The sequence below is a fragment of the Lissotriton vulgaris genome, chromosome 5 (assembly GCF_964263255.1).
Source record: "Lissotriton vulgaris chromosome 5, aLisVul1.2, whole genome shotgun sequence".
NCBI lineage: Eukaryota > Metazoa > Chordata > Amphibia > Caudata > Salamandridae > Lissotriton > Lissotriton vulgaris.
The window spans coordinates 1566575260-1566593758 of record NC_141693.1 but is presented as its reverse complement, the minus strand read 5'-3'; the positions used below and the strand labels follow the sequence as shown (position 1 = coordinate 1566593758).

Below are 18499 nucleotides of genomic sequence, written 5' to 3'. Positions count from 1 at the left end.
GGAATAGGCAATCCTCTGGACACTTCATGAAAGATCTAATTTCAATTAAGCCAAAATACTTCCCTTTATTTGACATAAATGCCATAATGGAATAGTCAGTTGGGCCCTTCTAGTGGATTATGGCAGTGTCTTGAAAGAGAGTGTAATTGTACTACGAGACATGCTCACCTTCAAAAGAGTGTCTGATGGCTTTCCGACGAAGGTGGGATTCGAACCCACGCGTGCAGAGCACAATGGATTAGCAGTCCATCGCCTCAACCACTCGGCCACCTCGTCTGCCTTAGGGGCTTATATTTCATTTTTGGTGAAATTCTAACTATGTGCTAATTAAAAATAAGCATAAGTTTATCCTAGACTGTGTCAGAATGGCAAATGTATGGGGTGTTCAATAGACAGAGCACACGATATAGCAGAATTATCAAATCTATTCCATTTGGACTGTATTTTTAATAGTCATGATAACATGCTAGCATGTGAGTCGATCTTGCACAGTGAATAATGGAGCAGTGCAGTATCTACTTGGTTAGCACTAGATGGCTCAAATGGGAATAAATTAAAACAGTAAGCTCCAGTGGCGCAATCGGTTAGCGCGCGGTACTTATACAGCAGTACTTGCACTGAGCCATGCCGAGGTTGTGAGTTCGAGCCTCACCTGGAGCAGTTGATTGGTTTTCATAAACCATTTCACTAAAAGTAAAGATTAGACTCAGAATAAAGACGGCTCTTGCTAGAGAGTCTTAACTTCTTTTCAGGATCTGCGTGTCCGACTCCTCCAGGTGCCAAATATCACATATCCTATGCGATGCTCCTTATAAACATTCAATGATGTACCATCTTGCATAGCATGCAAACACCACATCAGTGCATTTAAAAATACTTTTGTAGAATAATAAATATGATGAATACATTGTTGTCACAGGATAACCATAAACTGAGGAGCTGCAAACAGTACTGTGTCAGCTACATACAATAAAATGTAACTCAAAGAAATATCAAAAGAAGAGCATCATCATATTAAAGTTTCTAGTCAACATAAGAGTTGCACCATAGCAGCTTATGGTGCTTTCTGCTCAGATTGTGCCTCCAATCCCACATTGACTTTTTTAGTTCTTTGCAATTTTAAAAAACAATTCCTGCTCAAAGCTAGCTTTTCAAAACCATTCAACCTATTACATGTATTTCTCTAACCTGTGAATGTGGTCCATGTTCTCTTTTCCTCATTCCCATCATGATACTCCCTTTCCGGAAACCAAGTTCACTTCTTTATCCAGCCCACCCATCCAAGGTCACCAAATCTATGAAGCAATTCTGCTTTTTCTCACATTCTCTCCATGTACAAGATACCTTGTATCAATTGAATGGACAGCAGGAGAGGTGAATATTTATGGTTAGTGGGGGTGGGGTTTTGAAGATTAACCTCATTTGACTAAGAGCCGGGGTATCTGGGAGAAAAAGTATTTTAAGGGGGATGAAGTTCATATCTCCTTGGTGAAATTTCTAGAGCCTTATTTCATCCTTTCTGTGGATGCAGACTCAGTCGGAACAGAAGTCCTAGTCCTCGCTCTGCCTTTCAAAGGAACTTTAAATATGCATGGCTTATTTGGCTTTGCCCGGCAGGGCTTGCCCGGCGGGGTGAGAATGGCGTTTGTCAGGCGTTCGTCAGGCGATCGGAAGGGGTGAGGCAATAGTTTATGGTTCAATGGTTTTCATGAAGTCTTCTTGATAAGATGAAAGCAGGAAAGGGAAGCTTGTCAATAAGCAAACTTAAGACAAGGTGTGACTCCTAGAAAGAATGACTTGAAAACAACATACAGAAACACACATATAAAAAGGCCCTGATGAGGCTTGAACTCATGACCCCTGGTTTACAAGACCAGTGCTCTGCCACTGAGCTACAAGGCCGGTCTGCCTGCAGTTTGTAAATCGCAACATGTATTCTTACTGCGGTATGAAGATATCTATGATTTTGAGACTCTGTATGGAAATGCAGTTGCATTTGAATGTCTACATGTGTGCACAAATCGAAGAGCATGCTTAAGACACTTTTCTTGAAAGTAGGAAAAACTCCATTTTGATTTGAGAACATAAGAGTATTCACATTTATGACCATACTGAAAGCTCTACTGAGTATGTCCGCAATCAGTGACAGATAGAGAACTCACTTATTAGAAGTGATCTGTCTCTGTGGGGCAGACAAATGTAAACACGCATACACTTGAGACGGCTGAAACTTTAGGAGTAAGAAATGCTTTCTTATCAGTCTATCTATCCAAACTGGTTGGAAGGTCAGGAGTGAGGAATAGGCAATCCTCTGGACACTTCATGAAAGATCTAATTTCAATTAAGCACAAAATACTTCCCTTTATTTGACATAAATGCCATAATGGAATAGTCAGTTGGGCCCTTCTAGTGGATTATGGCAGTGTCTTGAAAGAGAGTGTAATTGTACTACGAGACATGCTCACCTTCAAAAGAGTGTCTGATGGCTTTCCGACGAAGGTGGGATTCGAACCCACGCGTGCAGAGCACAATGGATTAGCAGTCCATCGCCTTAACCACTCGGCCACCTCGTCTGCCTTAGGGGCCTATATTTCATTTTTGGTGAAATTCTAACTATGTGCTAATTAAAAATAAGCATAAGTTTATCCTAGACTGTGTCAGAATGGCAAATGTATGGGGTGTTCAATAGACAGAGCACACGATATAGCAGAATTATCAAATCTATTCCATTTGGACTGTATTTTTAATAGTCATGATAACATGCTAGCATGTGAGTCGATCTTGCACAGTGAATAATGGAGCAGTGCAGTATCTACTTGGTTAGCACTAGATGGCTCAAATGGGGAGAAATGAAAGCAGTAAGCTCCAGTGGCGCAATCGGTTAGCGCGCGGTACTTATACAGCAGTACTTGCACTGAGCCATGCCGAGGTTGTGAGTTCGAGCCTCACCTGGAGCAGTTGATTGGTTTTCATAAACCATTTCACTAAAAGTAAAGATTAGACTCAGAATAAAGACGGCTCTTGCTAGAGAGTCTTAACTTCTTTTCAGGATCTGCGTGTCCGACTCCTCCAGGTGCCAAATATCACATATCCTATGCGATGCTCCTTATAAACATTCAATGATGTACCATCTTGCATAGCATGCAAACACCACATCAGTGCATTTAAAAATACTTTTGTAGAATAATAAATATGATGAATACATTGTTGTCACGGGATAACCATAAACTGAGGAGCTGCAAACAGTACTGTGTCAGCTACATACAATAAAATTTAACTCAAAGAAATATCAAAAGAAGAGCATCATCATATTAAAGTTTCTAGTCAACATAAGAGTTGCACCATAGCAGCTTATGGTGCTTTCTGCTCAGATTGTGCCTCCAATCCCACATTGACTTTTTTAGTTCTTTGCAATTTTAAAAAACAATTCCTGCTCAAAGCTAGCTTTTCAAAACCATTCAACCTATTACATTTATTTCTCTAACCTGTGAATGTGGTCCATGTTCTCTTTTCCTCATTCCCATCATGATACTCCCTTTCCGGAAACCAAGTTCACTTCTTTATCCAGCCCACCCATCCAAGGTCACCAAATCTATGAAGCAATTCTGCTTTTTTTCGCATTCTCTCCATGTACAAGATACCTTGTATCAATTGAATGGACAGCAGGAGAGGTGAATATTTATGGTTAGTGGGGGTGGGGTTTTGAAGATTAACCTCATTTGACTAAGAGCCGGGGTATCTGGGAGAAAAAGTATTTTAAGGGGGATGAAGTTCATATCTCCTTGGTGAAATTTCTAGAGCCTTATTTCATCCTTTCTGTGGATGCAGACTCAGTCGGAACAGACGTCCTGGTCCTCGCTCTGCCTTTCAAAGGAACTTTAAATATGCATGGCTTATTTGGCTTTGCCCGGCAGGGCTTGCCCGGCGGGGTGAGAATGGCGTTTGTCAGGCGTTCGTCAGGCGATCGGAAGGGGTGAGGCAATAGTTTATGGATCAATGGTTTTCATGAAGTCTTCTTGATAAGATGAAAGCAGGAAAGGGAAGCTTGTCAATAAGCAAACTTAAGACAAGGTGTGACTCCTAGAAAGAATGACTTGAAAACAACATACAGAAACACACATATAAAAAGGCCCTGATGAGGCTTGAACTCATGACCCCTGGTTTACAAGACCAGTGCTCTGCCACTGAGCTACAAGGCCGGTCTGCCTGCAGTTTGTAAATCGCAACATGTATTCTTACTGCGGTATGAAGATATCTATGATTTTGAGACTCTGTATGGAAATGCAGTTGCATTTGAATGTCTACATGTGTGCACAAATCGAAGAGCATGCTTAAGACACTTTTCTTGAAAGTAGGAAAAACTCCATTTTGATTTGAGAACATAAGAGTATTCACATTTATGACCATACTGAAAGCTCTACTGAGTATGTCCGCAATCAGTGACAGATAGAGAACTCACTTATTAGAAGTGATCTGTCTCTGTGGGGCAGACAAATGTAAACACGCATACACTTGAGACGGCTGAAACTTTAGGAGTAAGAAATGCTTTCTTATCAGTCTATCTATCCAAACTGGTTGGAAGGCCAGGAGTGAGGAATAGGCAATCCTCTGGACACTTCATGAAAGATCTAATTTCAATTAAGCACAAAATACTTCCCTTTATTTGACATAAATGCCATAATGGAATAGTCAGTTGGGCCCTTCTAGTGGATTATGGCAGTGTCTTGAAAGAGAGTGTAATTGTACTACGAGACATGCTCACCTTCAAAAGAGTGTCTGATGGCTTTCCGACGAAGGTGGGATTCGAACCCACGCGTGCAGAGCACAATGGATTAGCAGTCCATCGCCTCAACCACTCGGCCACCTCGTCTGCCTTAGGGGCTTATATTTCATTTTTGGTGAAATTCTAACTATGTGCTAATTAAAAATAAGCATAAGTTTATCCTAGACTGTGTCAGAATGGCAAATGTATGGGGTGTTCAATAGACAGAGCACACGATATAGCAGAATTATCAAATCTATTCCATTTGGACTGTATTTTTAATAGTCATGATAACATGCTAGCATGTGAGTCGATCTTGCACAGTGAATAATGGAGCAGTGCAGTATCTACTTGGTTAGCACTAGATGGCTCAAATGGGGAGAAATGAAAACAGTGAGCTCCAGTGGCGCAATCGGTTAGCGCGCGGTACTTATACAGCAGTACTTGCACTGAGCCATGCCGAGGTTGTGAGTTCGAGCCTCACCTGGAGCAGTTGATTGGTTTTCATAAACCATTTCACTAAAAGTAAAGATTAGACTCAGAATAAAGACGGCTCTTGCTAGAGAGTCTTAACTTCTTTTCAGGATCTGCGTGTCCGACTCCTCCAGGTGCCAAATATCACATATCCTATGCGATGCTCCTTATAAACATTCAATGATGTACCATCTTGCATAGCATGCAAACACCACATCAGTGCATTTAAAAATACTTTTGTAGAATGATAAATATGATGAATACATTGTCGTCACAGGATAACCATAAACTGAGGAGCTGCAAACAGTACTGTGTCAGCTACATACAATAAAATGTAACTCAAAGAAATATCAAAAGAAGAGCATCATCATATTAAAGTTTCTAGTCAACATAAGAGTTGCACCATAGCAGCTTATGGTGCTTTCTGCTCAGATTGTGCCTCCAATCCCACATTGACTTTTTTAGTTCTTTGCAATTTTAAAAAACAATTCCTGCTCAAAGCTAGCTTTTCAAAACCATTCAACCTATTACATGTATTTCTCTAACCTGTGAATGTGGTCCATGTTCTCTTTTCCTCATTCCCATCATGATACTCCCTTTCCGGAAACCAAGTTCACTTCTTTATCCAGCCCACCCATCCAAGGTCACCAAATCTATGAAGCAATTCTGCTTTTTCTCACATTCTCTCCATGTACAAGATACCTTGTATCAATTGAATGGACAGCAGGAGAGGTGAATATTTATGGTTAGTGGGGGTGGGGTTTTGAAGATTAACCTCATTTGACTAAGAGCCGGGGTATCTGGGAGAAAAAGTATTTTAAGGGGGATGAAGTTCATATCTCCTTGGTGAAATTTCTAGAGCCTTATTTCATCCTTTCTGTGGATGCAGACTCAGTCGGAACAGAAGTCCTAGTCCTCGCTCTGCCTTTCAAAGGAACTTTAAATATGCATGGCTTATTTGGCTTTGCCCGGCAGGGCTTGCCCGGCGGGGTGAGAATGGCGTTTGTCAGGCGTTCGTCAGGCGATCGGAAGGGGTGAGGCAATAGTTTATGGTTCAATGGTTTTCATGAAGTCTTCTTGATAAGATGAAAGCAGGAAAGGGAAGCTTGTCAATAAGCAAACTTAAGACAAGGTGTGACTCCTAGAAAGAATGACTTGAAAACAACATACAGAAACACACATATAAAAAGGCCCTGATGAGGCTTGAACTCATGACCCCTGGTTTACAAGACCAGTGCTCTGCCACTGAGCTACAAGGCCGGTCTGCCTGCAGTTTGTAAATCGCAACATGTATTCTTACTGCGGTATGAAGATATCTATGATTTTGAGACTCTGTATGGAAATGCAGTTGCATTTGAATGTCTACATGTGTGCACAAATCGAAGAGCATGCTTAAGACACTTTTCTTGAAAGTAGGAAAAACTCCATTTTGATTTGAGAACATAAGAGTATTCACATTTATGACCATACTGAAAGCTCTACTGAGTATGTCCGCAATCAGTGACAGATAGAGAACTCACTTATTAGAAGTGATCTGTCTCTGGTGGGCAGACAAATGTAAACACGCATACACTTGAGACGGCTGAAACTTTAGGAGTAAGAAATGCTTTCTTATCAGTCTATCTATCCAAACTGGTTGGAAGGCCAGGAGTGAGGAATAGGCAATCCTCTGGACACTTCATGAAAGATCTAATTTCAATTAAGCACAAAATACTTCCCTTTATTTGACATAAATGCCATAATGGAATAGTCAGTTGGGCCCTTCTAGTGGATTATGGCAGTGTCTTGAAAGAGAGTGTAATTGTACTACGAGACATGCTCACCTTCAAAAGAGTGTCTGATGGCTTTCCGACGAAGGTGGGATTCGAACCCACGCGTGCAGAGCACAATGGATTAGCAGTCCATCGCCTTAACCACTCGGCCACCTCGTCTGCCTTAGGGGCCTATATTTCATTTTTGGTGAAATTCTAACTATGTGCTAATTAAAAATAAGCATAAGTTTATCCTAGACTGTGTCAGAATGGCAAATGTATGGGGTGTTCAATAGACAGAGCACACGATATAGCAGAATTATCAAATCTATTCCATTTGGATTGTATTTTTAATAGTCATGATAACATGCTAGCATGTGAGTCGATCTTGCACAGTGAATAATGGAGCAGTGCAGTATCTACTTGGTTAGCACTAGATGGCTCAAATGGGGAGAAATGAAAGCAGTAAGCTCCAGTGGCGCAATCGGTTAGCGCGCGGTACTTATACAGCAGTACTTGCACTGAGCCATGCCGAGGTTGTGAGTTCGAGCCTCACCTGGAGCAGTTGATTGGTTTTCATAAACCATTTCACTAAAAGTAAAGATTAGACTCAGAATAAAGACGGCTCTTGCTAGAGAGTCTTAACTTCTTTTCAGGATCTGCGTGTCCGACTCCTCCAGGTGCCAAATATCACATATCCTATGCGATGCTCCTTATAAACATTCAATGATGTACCATCTTGCATAGCATGCAAACACCACATCAGTGCATTTAAAAATACTTTTGTAGAATGATAAATATGATGAATACATTGTCGTCACAGGATAACCATAAACTGAGGAGCTGCAAACAGTACTGTGTCAGCTACATACAATAAAATGTAACTCAAAGAAATATCAAAAGAAGAGCATCATCATATTAAAGTTTCTAGTCAACATAAGAGTTGCACCATAGCAGCTTATGGTGCTTTCTGCTCAGATTGTGCCTCCAATCCCACATTGACTTTTTTAGTTCTTTGCAATTTTAAAAAACAATTCCTGCTCAAAGCTAGCTTTTCAAAACCATTCAACCTATTACATGTATTTCTCTAACCTGTGAATGTGGTCCATGTTCTCTTTTCCTCATTCCCATCATGATACTCCCTTTCCGGAAACCAAGTTCACTTCTTTATCCAGCCCACCCATCCAAGGTCACCAAATCTATGAAGCAATTCTGCTTTTTCTCACATTCTCTCCATGTACAAGATACCTTGTATCAATTGAATGGACAGCAGGAGAGGTGAATATTTATGGTTAGTGGGGGTGGGGTTTTGAAGATTAACCTCATTTGACTAAGAGCCGGGGTATCTGGGAGAAAAAGTATTTTAAGGGGGATGAAGTTCATATCTCCTTGGTGAAATTTCGAGAGCCTTATTTCATCCTTTCTGTGGATGCAGACTCAGTCGGAACAGACGTCCTAGTCCTCGCTCTGCCTTTCAAAGGAACTTTAAATATGCATGGCTTATTTGGCTTTGCCCGGCAGGGCTTGCCCGGCGGGGTGAGAATGGCGTTTGTCAGGCGTTCGTCAGGCGATCGGAAGGGGTGAGGCAATAGTTTATGGTTCAATGGTTTTCATGAAGTCTTCTTGATAAGATGAAAGCAGGAAAGGGAAGCTTGTCAATAAGCAAACTTAAGACAAGGTGTGACTCCTAGAAAGAATGACTTGAAAACAACATACAGAAACACACATATAAAAAGGCCCTGATGAGGCTTGAACTCATGACCCCTGGTTTACAAGACCAGTGCTCTGCCACTGAGCTACAAGGCCGGTCTGCCTGCAGTTTGTAAATCGCAACATGTATTCTTACTGCGGTATGAAGATATCTATGATTTTGAGACTCTGTATGGAAATGCAGTTGCATTTGAATGTCTACATGTGTGCACAAATCGAAGAGCATGCTTAAGACACTTTTCTTGAAAGTAGGAAAAACTCCATTTTGATTTGAGAACATAAGAGTATTCACATTTATGACCATACTGAAAGCTCTACTGAGTATGTCCGCAATCAGTGACAGATAGAGAACTCACTTATTAGAAGTGATCTGTCTCTGGTGGGCAGACAAATGTAAACACGCATACACTTGAGACGGCTGAAACTTTAGGAGTAAGAAATGCTTTCTTATCAGTCTATCTATCCAAACTGGTTGGAAGGCCAGGAGTGAGGAATAGGCAATCCTCTGGACACTTCATGAAAGATCTAATTTCAATTAAGCACAAAATACTTCCCTTTATTTGACATAAATGCCATAATGGAATAGTCAGTTGGGCCCTTCTAGTGGATTATGGCAGTGTCTTGAAAGAGAGTGTAATTGTACTACGAGACATGCTCACCTTCAAAAGAGTGTCTGATGGCTTTCCGACGAAGGTGGGATTCGAACCCACGCGTGCAGAGCACAATGGATTAGCAGTCCATCGCCTTAACCACTCGGCCACCTCGTCTGCCTTAGGGGCCTATATTTCATTTTTGGTGAAATTCTAACTATGTGCTAATTAAAAATAAGCATAAGTTTATCCTAGACTGTGTCAGATTGGCAAATGTATGGGGTGTTCAATAGACAGAGCACACGATATAGCAGAATTATCAAATCTATTCCATTTGGACTGTATTTTTAATAGTCATGATAACATGCTAGCATGTGAGTCGATCTTGCACAGTGAATAATGGAGCAGTGCAGTATCTACTTGGTTAGCACTAGATGGCTCAAATGGGGAGAAATGAAAGCAGTAAGCTCCAGTTGCGCAATCGGTTAGCGCGCGGTACTTATACAGCAGTACTTGCACTGAGCCATGCCGAGGTTGTGAGTTCGAGCCTCACCTGGAGCAGTTGATTGGCTTTCATAAACCATTTCACTAAAAGTAAAGATTAGACTCAGAATAAAGACGGCTCTTGCTAGAGAGTCTTAACTTCTTTTCAGGATCTGCGTGTCCGACTCCTCCAGGTGCCAAATATCACATATCCTATGCGATGCTCCTTATAAACATTCAATGATGTACCATCTTGCATAGCATGCAAACACCACATCAGTGCATTTAAAAATACTTTTGTAGAATAATAAATATGATGAATACATTGTTGTCACGGGATAACCATAAACTGAGGAGCTGCAAACAGTACTGTGTCAGCTACATACAATAAAATTTAACTCAAAGAAATATCAAAAGAAGAGCATCATCATATTAAAGTTTCTAGTCAACATAAGAGTTGCACCATAGCAGCTTATGGTGCTTTCTGCTCAGATTGTGCCTCCAATCCCACATTGACTTTTTTAGTTCTTTGCAATTTTAAAAAACAATTCCTGCTCAAAGCTAGCTTTTCAAAACCATTCAACCTATTACATTTATTTCTCTAACCTGTGAATGTGGTCCATGTTCTCTTTTCCTCATTCCCATCATGATACTCCCTTTCCGGAAACCAAGTTCACTTCTTTATCCAGCCCACCCATCCAAGGTCACCAAATCTATGAAGCAATTCTGCTTTTTCTCACATTCTCTCCATGTACAAGATACCTTGTATCAATTGAATGGACAGCAGGAGAGGTGAATATTTATGGTTAGTGGGGGTGGGGTTTTGAAGATTAACCTCATTTGACTAAGAGCCGGGGTATCTGGGAGAAAAAGTATTTTAAGGGGGATGAAGTTCATATCTCCTTGGTGAAATTTCTAGAGCCTTATTTCATCCTTTCTGTGGATGCAGACTCAGTCGGAACAGACGTCCTAGTCCTCGCTCTGCCTTTCAAAGGAACTTTAAATATGCATGGCTTATTTGGCTTTGCCCGGCAGGGCTTGCCCGGCGGGGTGAGAATGGCGTTTGTCAGGCGTTCGTCAGGCGATCGGAAGGGGTGAGGCAATAGTTTATGGTTCAATGGTTTTCATGAAGTCTTCTTGATAAGATGAAAGCAGGAAAGGGAAGCTTGTCAATAAGCAAACTTAAGACAAGGTGTGACTCCTAGAAAGAATGACTTGAAAACAACATACAGAAACACACATATAAAAAAGGCCCTGATGAGGCTTGAACTCATGACCCCTGGTTTACAAGACCAGTGCTCTGCCACTGAGCTACAAGGCCGGTCTGCCTGCAGTTTGTAAATCACAACATGTATTCTTACTGCGGTATGAAGATATCTATGATTTTGAGACTCTGTATGGAAATGCAGTTGCATTTGAATGTCTACATGTGTGCACAAATCGAAGAGCATGCTTAAGACACTTTTCTTGAAAGTAGGAAAAACTCCATTTTGATTTGAGAACATAAGAGTATTCACATTTATGAACATACTGAAAGCTCTACTGAGTATGTCCGCAATCAGTGACAGATAGAGAACTCACTTATTAGAAGTGATCTGTCTCTGTGGGGCAGACAAATGTAAACACGCATACACTTGAGACGGCTGAAACTTTAGGAGTAAGAAATGCTTTCTTATCAGTCTATCTATCCAAACTGGTTGGAAGGCCAGGAGTGAGGAATAGGCAATCCTCTGGACACTTCATGAAAGATCTAATTTCAATTAAGCACAAAATACTTCCCTTTATTTGACATAAATGCCATAATGGAATAGTCAGTTGGGCCCTTCTAGTGGATTATGGCAGTGTCTTGAAAGAGAGTGTAATTGTACTACGAGACATGCTCACCTTCAAAAGAGTGTCTGATGGCTTTCCGACGAAGGTGGGATTCGAACCCACGCGTGCAGAGCACAATGGATTAGCAGTCCATCGCCTCAACCACTCGGCCACCTCGTCTGCCTTAGGGGCTTATATTTCATTTTTGGTGAAATTCTAACTATGTGCTAATTAAAAATAAGCATAAGTTTATCCTAGACTGTGTCAGAATGGCAAATGTATGGGGTGTTCAATAGACAGAGCACACGATATAGCAGAATTATCAAATCTATTCCATTTGGACTGTATTTTTAATAGTCATGATAACATGCTAGCATGTGAGTCGATCTTGCACAGTGAATAATGAAGCAGTGCAGTATCTACTTGGTTAGCACTAGATGGCTCAAATGGGAAGAAATTAAAACAGTAAGCTCCAGTGGCGCAATCGGTTAGCGCGCGGTACTTATACAGCAGTACTTGCACTGAGCCATGCCGAGGTTGTGAGTTCGAGCCTCACCTGGAGCAGTTGATTGGTTTTCATAAACCATTTCACTAAAAGTAAAGATTAGACTCAGAATAAAGACGGCTCTTGCTAGAGAGTCTTAACTTCTTTTCAGGATCTGCGTGTCCGACTCCTCCAGGTGCCAAATATCACATATCCTATGCGATGCTCCTTATAAACATTCAATGATGTACTATCTTGCATAGCATGCAAACACCACATCAGTGCATTTAAAAATACTTTTGTAGAATAATAAATATGATGAATACATTGTTGTCACAGGATAACCATAAACTGAGGAGCTGCAAACAGTACTGTGTCAGCTACATACAATAAAATGTAACTCAAAGAAATATCAAAAGAAGAGCATCATCATATTAAAGTTTCTAGTCAACATAAGAGTTGCACCATAGCAGCTTATGGTGCTTTCTGCTCAGATTGTGCCTCCAATCCCACATTGACTTTTTTAGTTCTTTGCAATTTTAAAAAACAATTCCTGCTCAAAGCTAGCTTTTCAAAACCATTCAACCTATTACATGTATTTCTCTAACCTGTGAATGTGGTCCATGTTCTCTTTTCCTCATTCCCATCATGATACTCCCTTTCCGGAAACCAAGTTCACTTCTTTATCCAGCCCACCCATCCAAGGTCACCAAATCTATGAAGCAATTCTGCTTTTTCTCACATTCTCTCCATGTACAAGATACCTTGTATCAATTGAATGGACAGCAGGAGAGGTGAATATTTATGGTTAGTGGGGGTGGGGTTTTGAAGATTAACCTCATTTGACTAAGAGCCGGGGTATCTGGGAGAAAAAGTATTTTAAGGGGGATGAAGTTCATATCTCCTTGGTGAAATTTCGAGAGCCTTATTTCATCCTTTCTGTGGATGCAGACTCAGTCGGAACAGACGTCCTAGTCCTCGCTCTGCCTTTCAAAGGAACTTTAAATATGCATGGCTTATTTGGCTTTGCCCGGCGGGGTGAGAATGGCGTTTGTCAGGCGTTCGTCAGGCGATCGGAAGGGGTGAGGCAATAGTTTATGGTTCAATGGTTTTCATGAAGTCTTCTTGATAAGATGAAAGCAGGAAAGGGAAGCTTGTCAATAAGCAAACTTAAGACAAGGTGTGACTCCTAGAAAGAATGACTTGAAAACAACATACAGAAACACACATATAAAAAGGCCCTGATGAGGCTTGAACTCATGACCCCTGGTTTACAAGACCAGTGCTCTGCCACTGAGCTACAAGGCCGGTCTGCCTGCAGTTTGTAAATCGCAACATGTATTCTTACTGCGGTATGAAGATATCTATGATTTTGAGACTCTGTATGGAAATGCAGTTGCATTTGAATGTCTACATGTGTGCACAAATCGAAGAGCATGCTTAAGACACTTTTCTTGAAAGTAGGAAAAACTCCATTTTGATTTGAGAACATAAGAGTATTCACATTTATGACCATACTGAAAGCTCTACTGAGTATGTCCGCAATCAGTGACAGATAGAGAACTCACTTATTAGAAGTGATCTGTCTCTGTGGGGCAGACAAATGTAAACACGCATACACTTGAGACGGCTGAAACTTTAGGAGTAAGAAATGCTTTCTTATCAGTCTATCTATCCAAACTGGTTGGAAGGCCAGGAGTGAGGAATAGGCGATCCTCTGGACACTTCATGAAAGATCTAATTTCAATTAAGCACAAAATACTTCCCTTTATTTGACATAAATGCCATAATGGAATAGTCAGTTGGGCCCTTCTAGTGGATTATGGCAGTGTCTTGAAAGAGAGTGTAATTGTACTACGAGACATGCTCACCTTCAAAAGAGTGTCTGATGGCTTTCCGACAAAGGTGGGATTCGAACCCACGCGTGCATAGCACAATGTTTTAGCAGTCCATTGCCTTAACCACTCGGCCACCTCGTCTGCCTTAGGGGCCTATATTTCATTTTTCGTGAAATTCTAACTATGTGCTAATTAAAAATAAGCATAAGTTTATCCTAGACTGTGTCAGAATGGCAAATGTATGGGGTGTTCAATAGACAGAGCACACGATATAGCAGAATTATCAAATCTATTCCATTTGGACTGTATTTTTAATAGTCATGATAACATGCTAGCATGTGAGTCGATCTTGCACAGTGAATAATGGAGCAGTGCAGTATCTACTTGGTTAGCACTAGATGGCTCAAATGGGGAGAAATGAAAACAGTAAGCTCCAGTGGCGCAATCGGTTAGCGCGCGGTACTTATACAGCAGTACTTGCACTGAGCCATGCCGAGGTTGTGAGTTCGAGCCTCACCTGGAGCAGTTGATTGGTTTTCATAAACCATTTCACTAAAAGTAAAGATTAGACTCAGAATAAAGACGGCTCTTGCTAGAGAGTCTTAACTTCTTTTCAGGATCTGCGTGTCCGACTCCTCCAGGTGCCAAATATCACATATCCTATGCGATGCTCCTTATAAACATTCAATGATGTACCATCTTGCATAGCATGCAAACACCACATCAGTGCATTTAAAAATACTTTTGTAGAATAATAAATATGATGAATACATTGTTGTCACGGGATAACCATAAACTGAGGAGCTGCAAACAGTACTGTGTCAGCTACATACAATAAAATTTAACTCAAAGAAATATCAAAAGAAGAGCATCATCATATTAAAGTTTCTAGTCAACATAAGAGTTGCACCATAGCAGCTTATGGTGCTTTCTGCTCAGATTGTGCCTCCAATCCCACATTGACTTTTTTAGTTCTTTGCAATTTTAAAAAACAATTCCTGCTCAAAGCTAGCTTTTCAAAACCATTCAACCTATTACATTTATTTCTCTAACCTGTGAATGTGGTCCATGTTCTCTTTTCCTCATTCCCATCATGATACTCCCTTTCCGGAAACCAAGTTCACTTCTTTATCCAGCCCACCCATCCAAGGTCACCAAATCTATGAAGCAATTCTGCTTTTTCTCACATTCTCTCCATGTACAAGATACCTTGTATCAATTGAATGGACAGCAGGAGAGGTGAATATTTATGGTTAGTGGGGGTGGGGTTTTGAAGATTAACCTCATTTGACTAAGAGCCGGGGTATCTGGGAGAAAAAGTATTTTAAGGGGGATGAAGTTCATATCTCCTTGGTGAAATTTCTAGAGCCTTATTTCATCCTTTCTGTGGATGCAGACTCAGTCGGAACAGACGTCCTAGTCCTCGCTCTGCCTTTCAAAGGAACTTTAAATATGCATGGCTTATTTGGCTTTGCCCGGCAGGGCTTGCCCGGCGGGGTGAGAATGGCGTTTGTCAGGCGTTCGTCAGGCGATCGGAAGGGGTGAGGCAATAGTTTATGGTTCAATGGTTTTCATGAAGTCTTCTTGATAAGATGAAAGCAGGAAAGGGAAGCTTGTCAATAAGCAAACTTAAGACAAGGTGTGACTCCTAGAAAGAATGACTTGAAAACAACATACAGAAACACACATATAAAAAAGGCCCTGATGAGGCTTGAACTCATGACCCCTGGTTTACAAGACCAGTGCTCTGCCACTGAGCTACAAGGCCGGTCTGCCTGCAGTTTGTAAATCACAACATGTATTCTTACTGCGGTATGAAGATATCTATGATTTTGAGACTCTGTATGGAAATGCAGTTGCATTTGAATGTCTACATGTGTGCACAAATCGAAGAGCATGCTTAAGACACTTTTCTTGAAAGTAGGAAAAACTCCATTTTGATTTGAGAACATAAGAGTATTCACATTTATGAACATACTGAAAGCTCTACTGAGTATGTCCGCAATCAGTGACAGATAGAGAACTCACTTATTAGAAGTGATCTGTCTCTGTGGGGCAGACAAATGTAAACACGCATACACTTGAGACGGCTGAAACTTTAGGAGTAAGAAATGCTTTCTTATCAGTCTATCTATCCAAACTGGTTGGAAGGCCAGGAGTGAGGAATAGGCAATCCTCTGGACACTTCATGAAAGATCTAATTTCAATTAAGCACAAAATACTTCCCTTTATTTGACATAAATGCCATAATGGAATAGTCAGTTGGGCCCTTCTAGTGGATTATGGCAGTGTCTTGAAAGAGAGTGTAATTGTACTACGAGACATGCTCACCTTCAAAAGAGTGTCTGATGGCTTTCCGACGAAGGTGGGATTCGAACCCACGCGTGCAGAGCACAATGGATTAGCAGTCCATCGCCTCAACCACTCGGCCACCGCGTCTGCCTTAGGGGCTTATATTTCATTTTTGGTGAAATTCTAACTATGTGCTAATTAAAAATAAGCATAAGTTTATCCTAGACTGTGTCAGAATGGCAAATGTATGGGGTGTTCAATAGACAGAGCACACGATATAGCAGAATTATCAAATCTATTCCATTTGGACTGTATTTTTAATAGTCATGATAACATGCTAGCATGTGAGTCGATCTTGCACAGTGAATAATGGAGCAGTGCAGTATCTACTTGGTTAGCACTAGATGGCTCAAATGGGAAGAAATTAAAACAGTAAGCTCCAGTGGCGCAATCGGTTAGCGCGCGGTACTTATACAGCAGTACTTGCACTGAGCCATGCCGAGGTTGTGAGTTCGAGCCTCACCTGGAGCAGTTGATTGGTTTTCATAAAACATTTCACTAAAAGTAAAGATTAGACTCAGAATAAAGACGGCTCTTGCTAGAGAGTCTTAACTTCTTTTCAGGATCTGCGTGTCCGACTCCTCCAGGTGCCAAATATCACATATCCTATGCGATGCTCCTTATAAACATTCAATGATGTACTATCTTGCATAGCATGCAAACACCACATCAGTGCATTTAAAAATACTTTTGTAGAATAATAAATATGATGAATACATTGTTGTCACAGGATAACCATAAACTGAGGAGCTGCAAACAGTACTGTGTCAGCTACATACAATAAAATGTAACTCAAAGAAATATCAAAAGAAGAGCATCATCATATTAAAGTTTCTAGTCAACATAAGAGTTGCACCATAGCAGCTTATGGTGCTTTCTGCTCAGATTGTGCCTCCAATCCCACATTGACTTTTTTAGTTCTTTGCAATTTTAAAAAACAATTCCTGCTCAAAGCTAGCTTTTCAAAACCATTCAACCTATTACATGTATTTCTCTAACCTGTGAATGTGGTCCATGTTCTCTTTTCCTCATTCCCATCATGATACTCCCTTTCCGGAAACCAAGTTCACTTCTTTATCCAGCCCACCCATCCAAGGTCACCAAATCTATGAAGCAATTCTGCTTTTTCTCACATTCTCTCCATGTACAAGATACCTTGTATCAATTGAATGGACAGCAGGAGAGGTGAATATTTATGGTTAGTGGGGGTGGGGTTTTGAAGATTAACCTCATTTGACTAAGAGCCGGGGTATCTGGGAGAAAAAGTATTTTAAGGGGGATGAAGTTCATATCTCCTTGGTGAAATTTCGAGAGCCTTATTTCATCCTTTCTGTGGATGCAGACTCAGTCGGAACAGACGTCCTAGTCCTCGCTCTGCCTTTCAAAGGAACTTTAAATATGCATGGCTTATTTGGCTTTGCCCGGCGGGGTGAGAATGGCGTTTGTCAGGCGTTCGTCAGGCGATCGGAAGGGGTGAGGCAATAGTTTATGGTTCAATGGTTTTCATGAAGTCTTCTTGATAAGATGAAAGCAGGAAAGGGAAGCTTGTCAATAAGCAAACTTAAGACAAGGTGTGACTCCTAGAAAGAATGACTTGAAAACAACATACAGAAACACACATATAAAAAGGCCCTGATGAGGCTTGAACTCATGACCCCTGGTTTACAAGACCAGTGCTCTGCCACTGAGCTACAAGGCCGGTCTGCCTGCAGTTTGTAAATCGCAACATGTATTCTTACTGCGGTATGAAGATATCTATGATTTTGAGACTCTGTATGGAAATGCAGTTGCATTTGAATGTCTACATGTGTGCACAAATCGAAGAGCATGCTTAAGACACTTTTCTTGAAAGTAGGAAAAACTCCATTTTGATTTGAGAACATAAGAGTATTCACATTTATGACCATACTGAAAGCTCTACTGAGTATGTCCGCAATCAGTGACAGATAGAGAACTCACTTATTAGAAGTGATCTGTCTCTGTGGGGCAGACAAATGTAAACACGCATACACTTGAGACGGCTGAAACTTTAGGAGTAAGAAATGCTTTCTTATCAGTCTATCTATCCAAACTGGTTGGAAGGCCAGGAGTGAGGAATAGGCGATCCTCTGGACACTTCATGAAAGATCTAATTTCAATTAAGCACAAAATACTTCCCTTTATTTGACATAAATGCCATAATGGAATAGTCAGTTGGGCCCTTCTAGTGGATTATGGCAGTGTCTTGAAAGAGAGTGTAATTG

At 40.9% G+C, this 18499-nt stretch overlaps 24 non-coding genes across 24 annotated transcripts; 8 read left to right on the top strand and 16 right to left on the bottom strand.

The window, feature by feature from the left end:
* Positions 1–194: 194 nt before the first annotated feature.
* Positions 195–276, bottom strand: TRNAS-GCU (transfer RNA serine (anticodon GCU)). The gene has a single exon. It is a non-coding gene; the product is annotated as a tRNA-Ser (tRNA).
* Positions 277–565: 289 nt separating this feature from the next.
* On the top strand, positions 566–660 carry TRNAI-UAU (transfer RNA isoleucine (anticodon UAU)). Its single transcript has 2 exons — positions 566–603; positions 625–660. It is a non-coding gene; the product is annotated as a tRNA-Ile (tRNA).
* Positions 661–1830: 1170 nt separating this feature from the next.
* On the bottom strand, positions 1831–1902 carry TRNAT-UGU (transfer RNA threonine (anticodon UGU)). Its single transcript has one exon. It is a non-coding gene; the product is annotated as a tRNA-Thr (tRNA).
* Positions 1903–2491: 589 nt separating this feature from the next.
* Positions 2492–2573, bottom strand: TRNAS-GCU (transfer RNA serine (anticodon GCU)). Its single transcript has one exon. It is a non-coding gene; the product is annotated as a tRNA-Ser (tRNA).
* A 289-nt stretch (positions 2574–2862) lies between these two features.
* TRNAI-UAU (transfer RNA isoleucine (anticodon UAU)) lies at positions 2863–2957 on the top strand. Its single transcript has 2 exons — positions 2863–2900; positions 2922–2957. It is a non-coding gene; the product is annotated as a tRNA-Ile (tRNA).
* Positions 2958–4127: 1170 nt separating this feature from the next.
* TRNAT-UGU (transfer RNA threonine (anticodon UGU)) lies at positions 4128–4199 on the bottom strand. The gene has a single exon. It is a non-coding gene; the product is annotated as a tRNA-Thr (tRNA).
* Positions 4200–4788: 589 nt separating this feature from the next.
* Positions 4789–4870, bottom strand: TRNAS-GCU (transfer RNA serine (anticodon GCU)). Its single transcript has one exon. It is a non-coding gene; the product is annotated as a tRNA-Ser (tRNA).
* Positions 4871–5159: 289 nt separating this feature from the next.
* Positions 5160–5254, top strand: TRNAI-UAU (transfer RNA isoleucine (anticodon UAU)). Its single transcript has 2 exons — positions 5160–5197; positions 5219–5254. It is a non-coding gene; the product is annotated as a tRNA-Ile (tRNA).
* A 1170-nt stretch (positions 5255–6424) lies between these two features.
* Positions 6425–6496, bottom strand: TRNAT-UGU (transfer RNA threonine (anticodon UGU)). The gene has a single exon. It is a non-coding gene; the product is annotated as a tRNA-Thr (tRNA).
* Positions 6497–7085: 589 nt separating this feature from the next.
* Positions 7086–7167, bottom strand: TRNAS-GCU (transfer RNA serine (anticodon GCU)). Its single transcript has one exon. It is a non-coding gene; the product is annotated as a tRNA-Ser (tRNA).
* Positions 7168–7456: 289 nt separating this feature from the next.
* TRNAI-UAU (transfer RNA isoleucine (anticodon UAU)) lies at positions 7457–7551 on the top strand. The gene is made up of 2 exons: positions 7457–7494; positions 7516–7551. It is a non-coding gene; the product is annotated as a tRNA-Ile (tRNA).
* Positions 7552–8721: 1170 nt separating this feature from the next.
* On the bottom strand, positions 8722–8793 carry TRNAT-UGU (transfer RNA threonine (anticodon UGU)). The gene has a single exon. It is a non-coding gene; the product is annotated as a tRNA-Thr (tRNA).
* A 589-nt stretch (positions 8794–9382) lies between these two features.
* TRNAS-GCU (transfer RNA serine (anticodon GCU)) lies at positions 9383–9464 on the bottom strand. The gene has a single exon. It is a non-coding gene; the product is annotated as a tRNA-Ser (tRNA).
* Positions 9465–9753: 289 nt separating this feature from the next.
* TRNAI-UAU (transfer RNA isoleucine (anticodon UAU)) lies at positions 9754–9848 on the top strand. Its single transcript has 2 exons — positions 9754–9791; positions 9813–9848. It is a non-coding gene; the product is annotated as a tRNA-Ile (tRNA).
* A 1171-nt stretch (positions 9849–11019) lies between these two features.
* On the bottom strand, positions 11020–11091 carry TRNAT-UGU (transfer RNA threonine (anticodon UGU)). Its single transcript has one exon. It is a non-coding gene; the product is annotated as a tRNA-Thr (tRNA).
* Positions 11092–11680: 589 nt separating this feature from the next.
* Positions 11681–11762, bottom strand: TRNAS-GCU (transfer RNA serine (anticodon GCU)). The gene has a single exon. It is a non-coding gene; the product is annotated as a tRNA-Ser (tRNA).
* A 289-nt stretch (positions 11763–12051) lies between these two features.
* Positions 12052–12146, top strand: TRNAI-UAU (transfer RNA isoleucine (anticodon UAU)). The gene is made up of 2 exons: positions 12052–12089; positions 12111–12146. It is a non-coding gene; the product is annotated as a tRNA-Ile (tRNA).
* Positions 12147–13302: 1156 nt separating this feature from the next.
* Positions 13303–13374, bottom strand: TRNAT-UGU (transfer RNA threonine (anticodon UGU)). The gene has a single exon. It is a non-coding gene; the product is annotated as a tRNA-Thr (tRNA).
* Positions 13375–13963: 589 nt separating this feature from the next.
* On the bottom strand, positions 13964–14045 carry TRNAS-GCU (transfer RNA serine (anticodon GCU)). The gene has a single exon. It is a non-coding gene; the product is annotated as a tRNA-Ser (tRNA).
* Positions 14046–14334: 289 nt separating this feature from the next.
* TRNAI-UAU (transfer RNA isoleucine (anticodon UAU)) lies at positions 14335–14429 on the top strand. The gene is made up of 2 exons: positions 14335–14372; positions 14394–14429. It is a non-coding gene; the product is annotated as a tRNA-Ile (tRNA).
* Positions 14430–15600: 1171 nt separating this feature from the next.
* Positions 15601–15672, bottom strand: TRNAT-UGU (transfer RNA threonine (anticodon UGU)). The gene has a single exon. It is a non-coding gene; the product is annotated as a tRNA-Thr (tRNA).
* Positions 15673–16261: 589 nt separating this feature from the next.
* TRNAS-GCU (transfer RNA serine (anticodon GCU)) lies at positions 16262–16343 on the bottom strand. Its single transcript has one exon. It is a non-coding gene; the product is annotated as a tRNA-Ser (tRNA).
* Positions 16344–16632: 289 nt separating this feature from the next.
* Positions 16633–16727, top strand: TRNAI-UAU (transfer RNA isoleucine (anticodon UAU)). The gene is made up of 2 exons: positions 16633–16670; positions 16692–16727. It is a non-coding gene; the product is annotated as a tRNA-Ile (tRNA).
* Positions 16728–17883: 1156 nt separating this feature from the next.
* Positions 17884–17955, bottom strand: TRNAT-UGU (transfer RNA threonine (anticodon UGU)). Its single transcript has one exon. It is a non-coding gene; the product is annotated as a tRNA-Thr (tRNA).
* Positions 17956–18499: the final 544 nt, after the last annotated feature.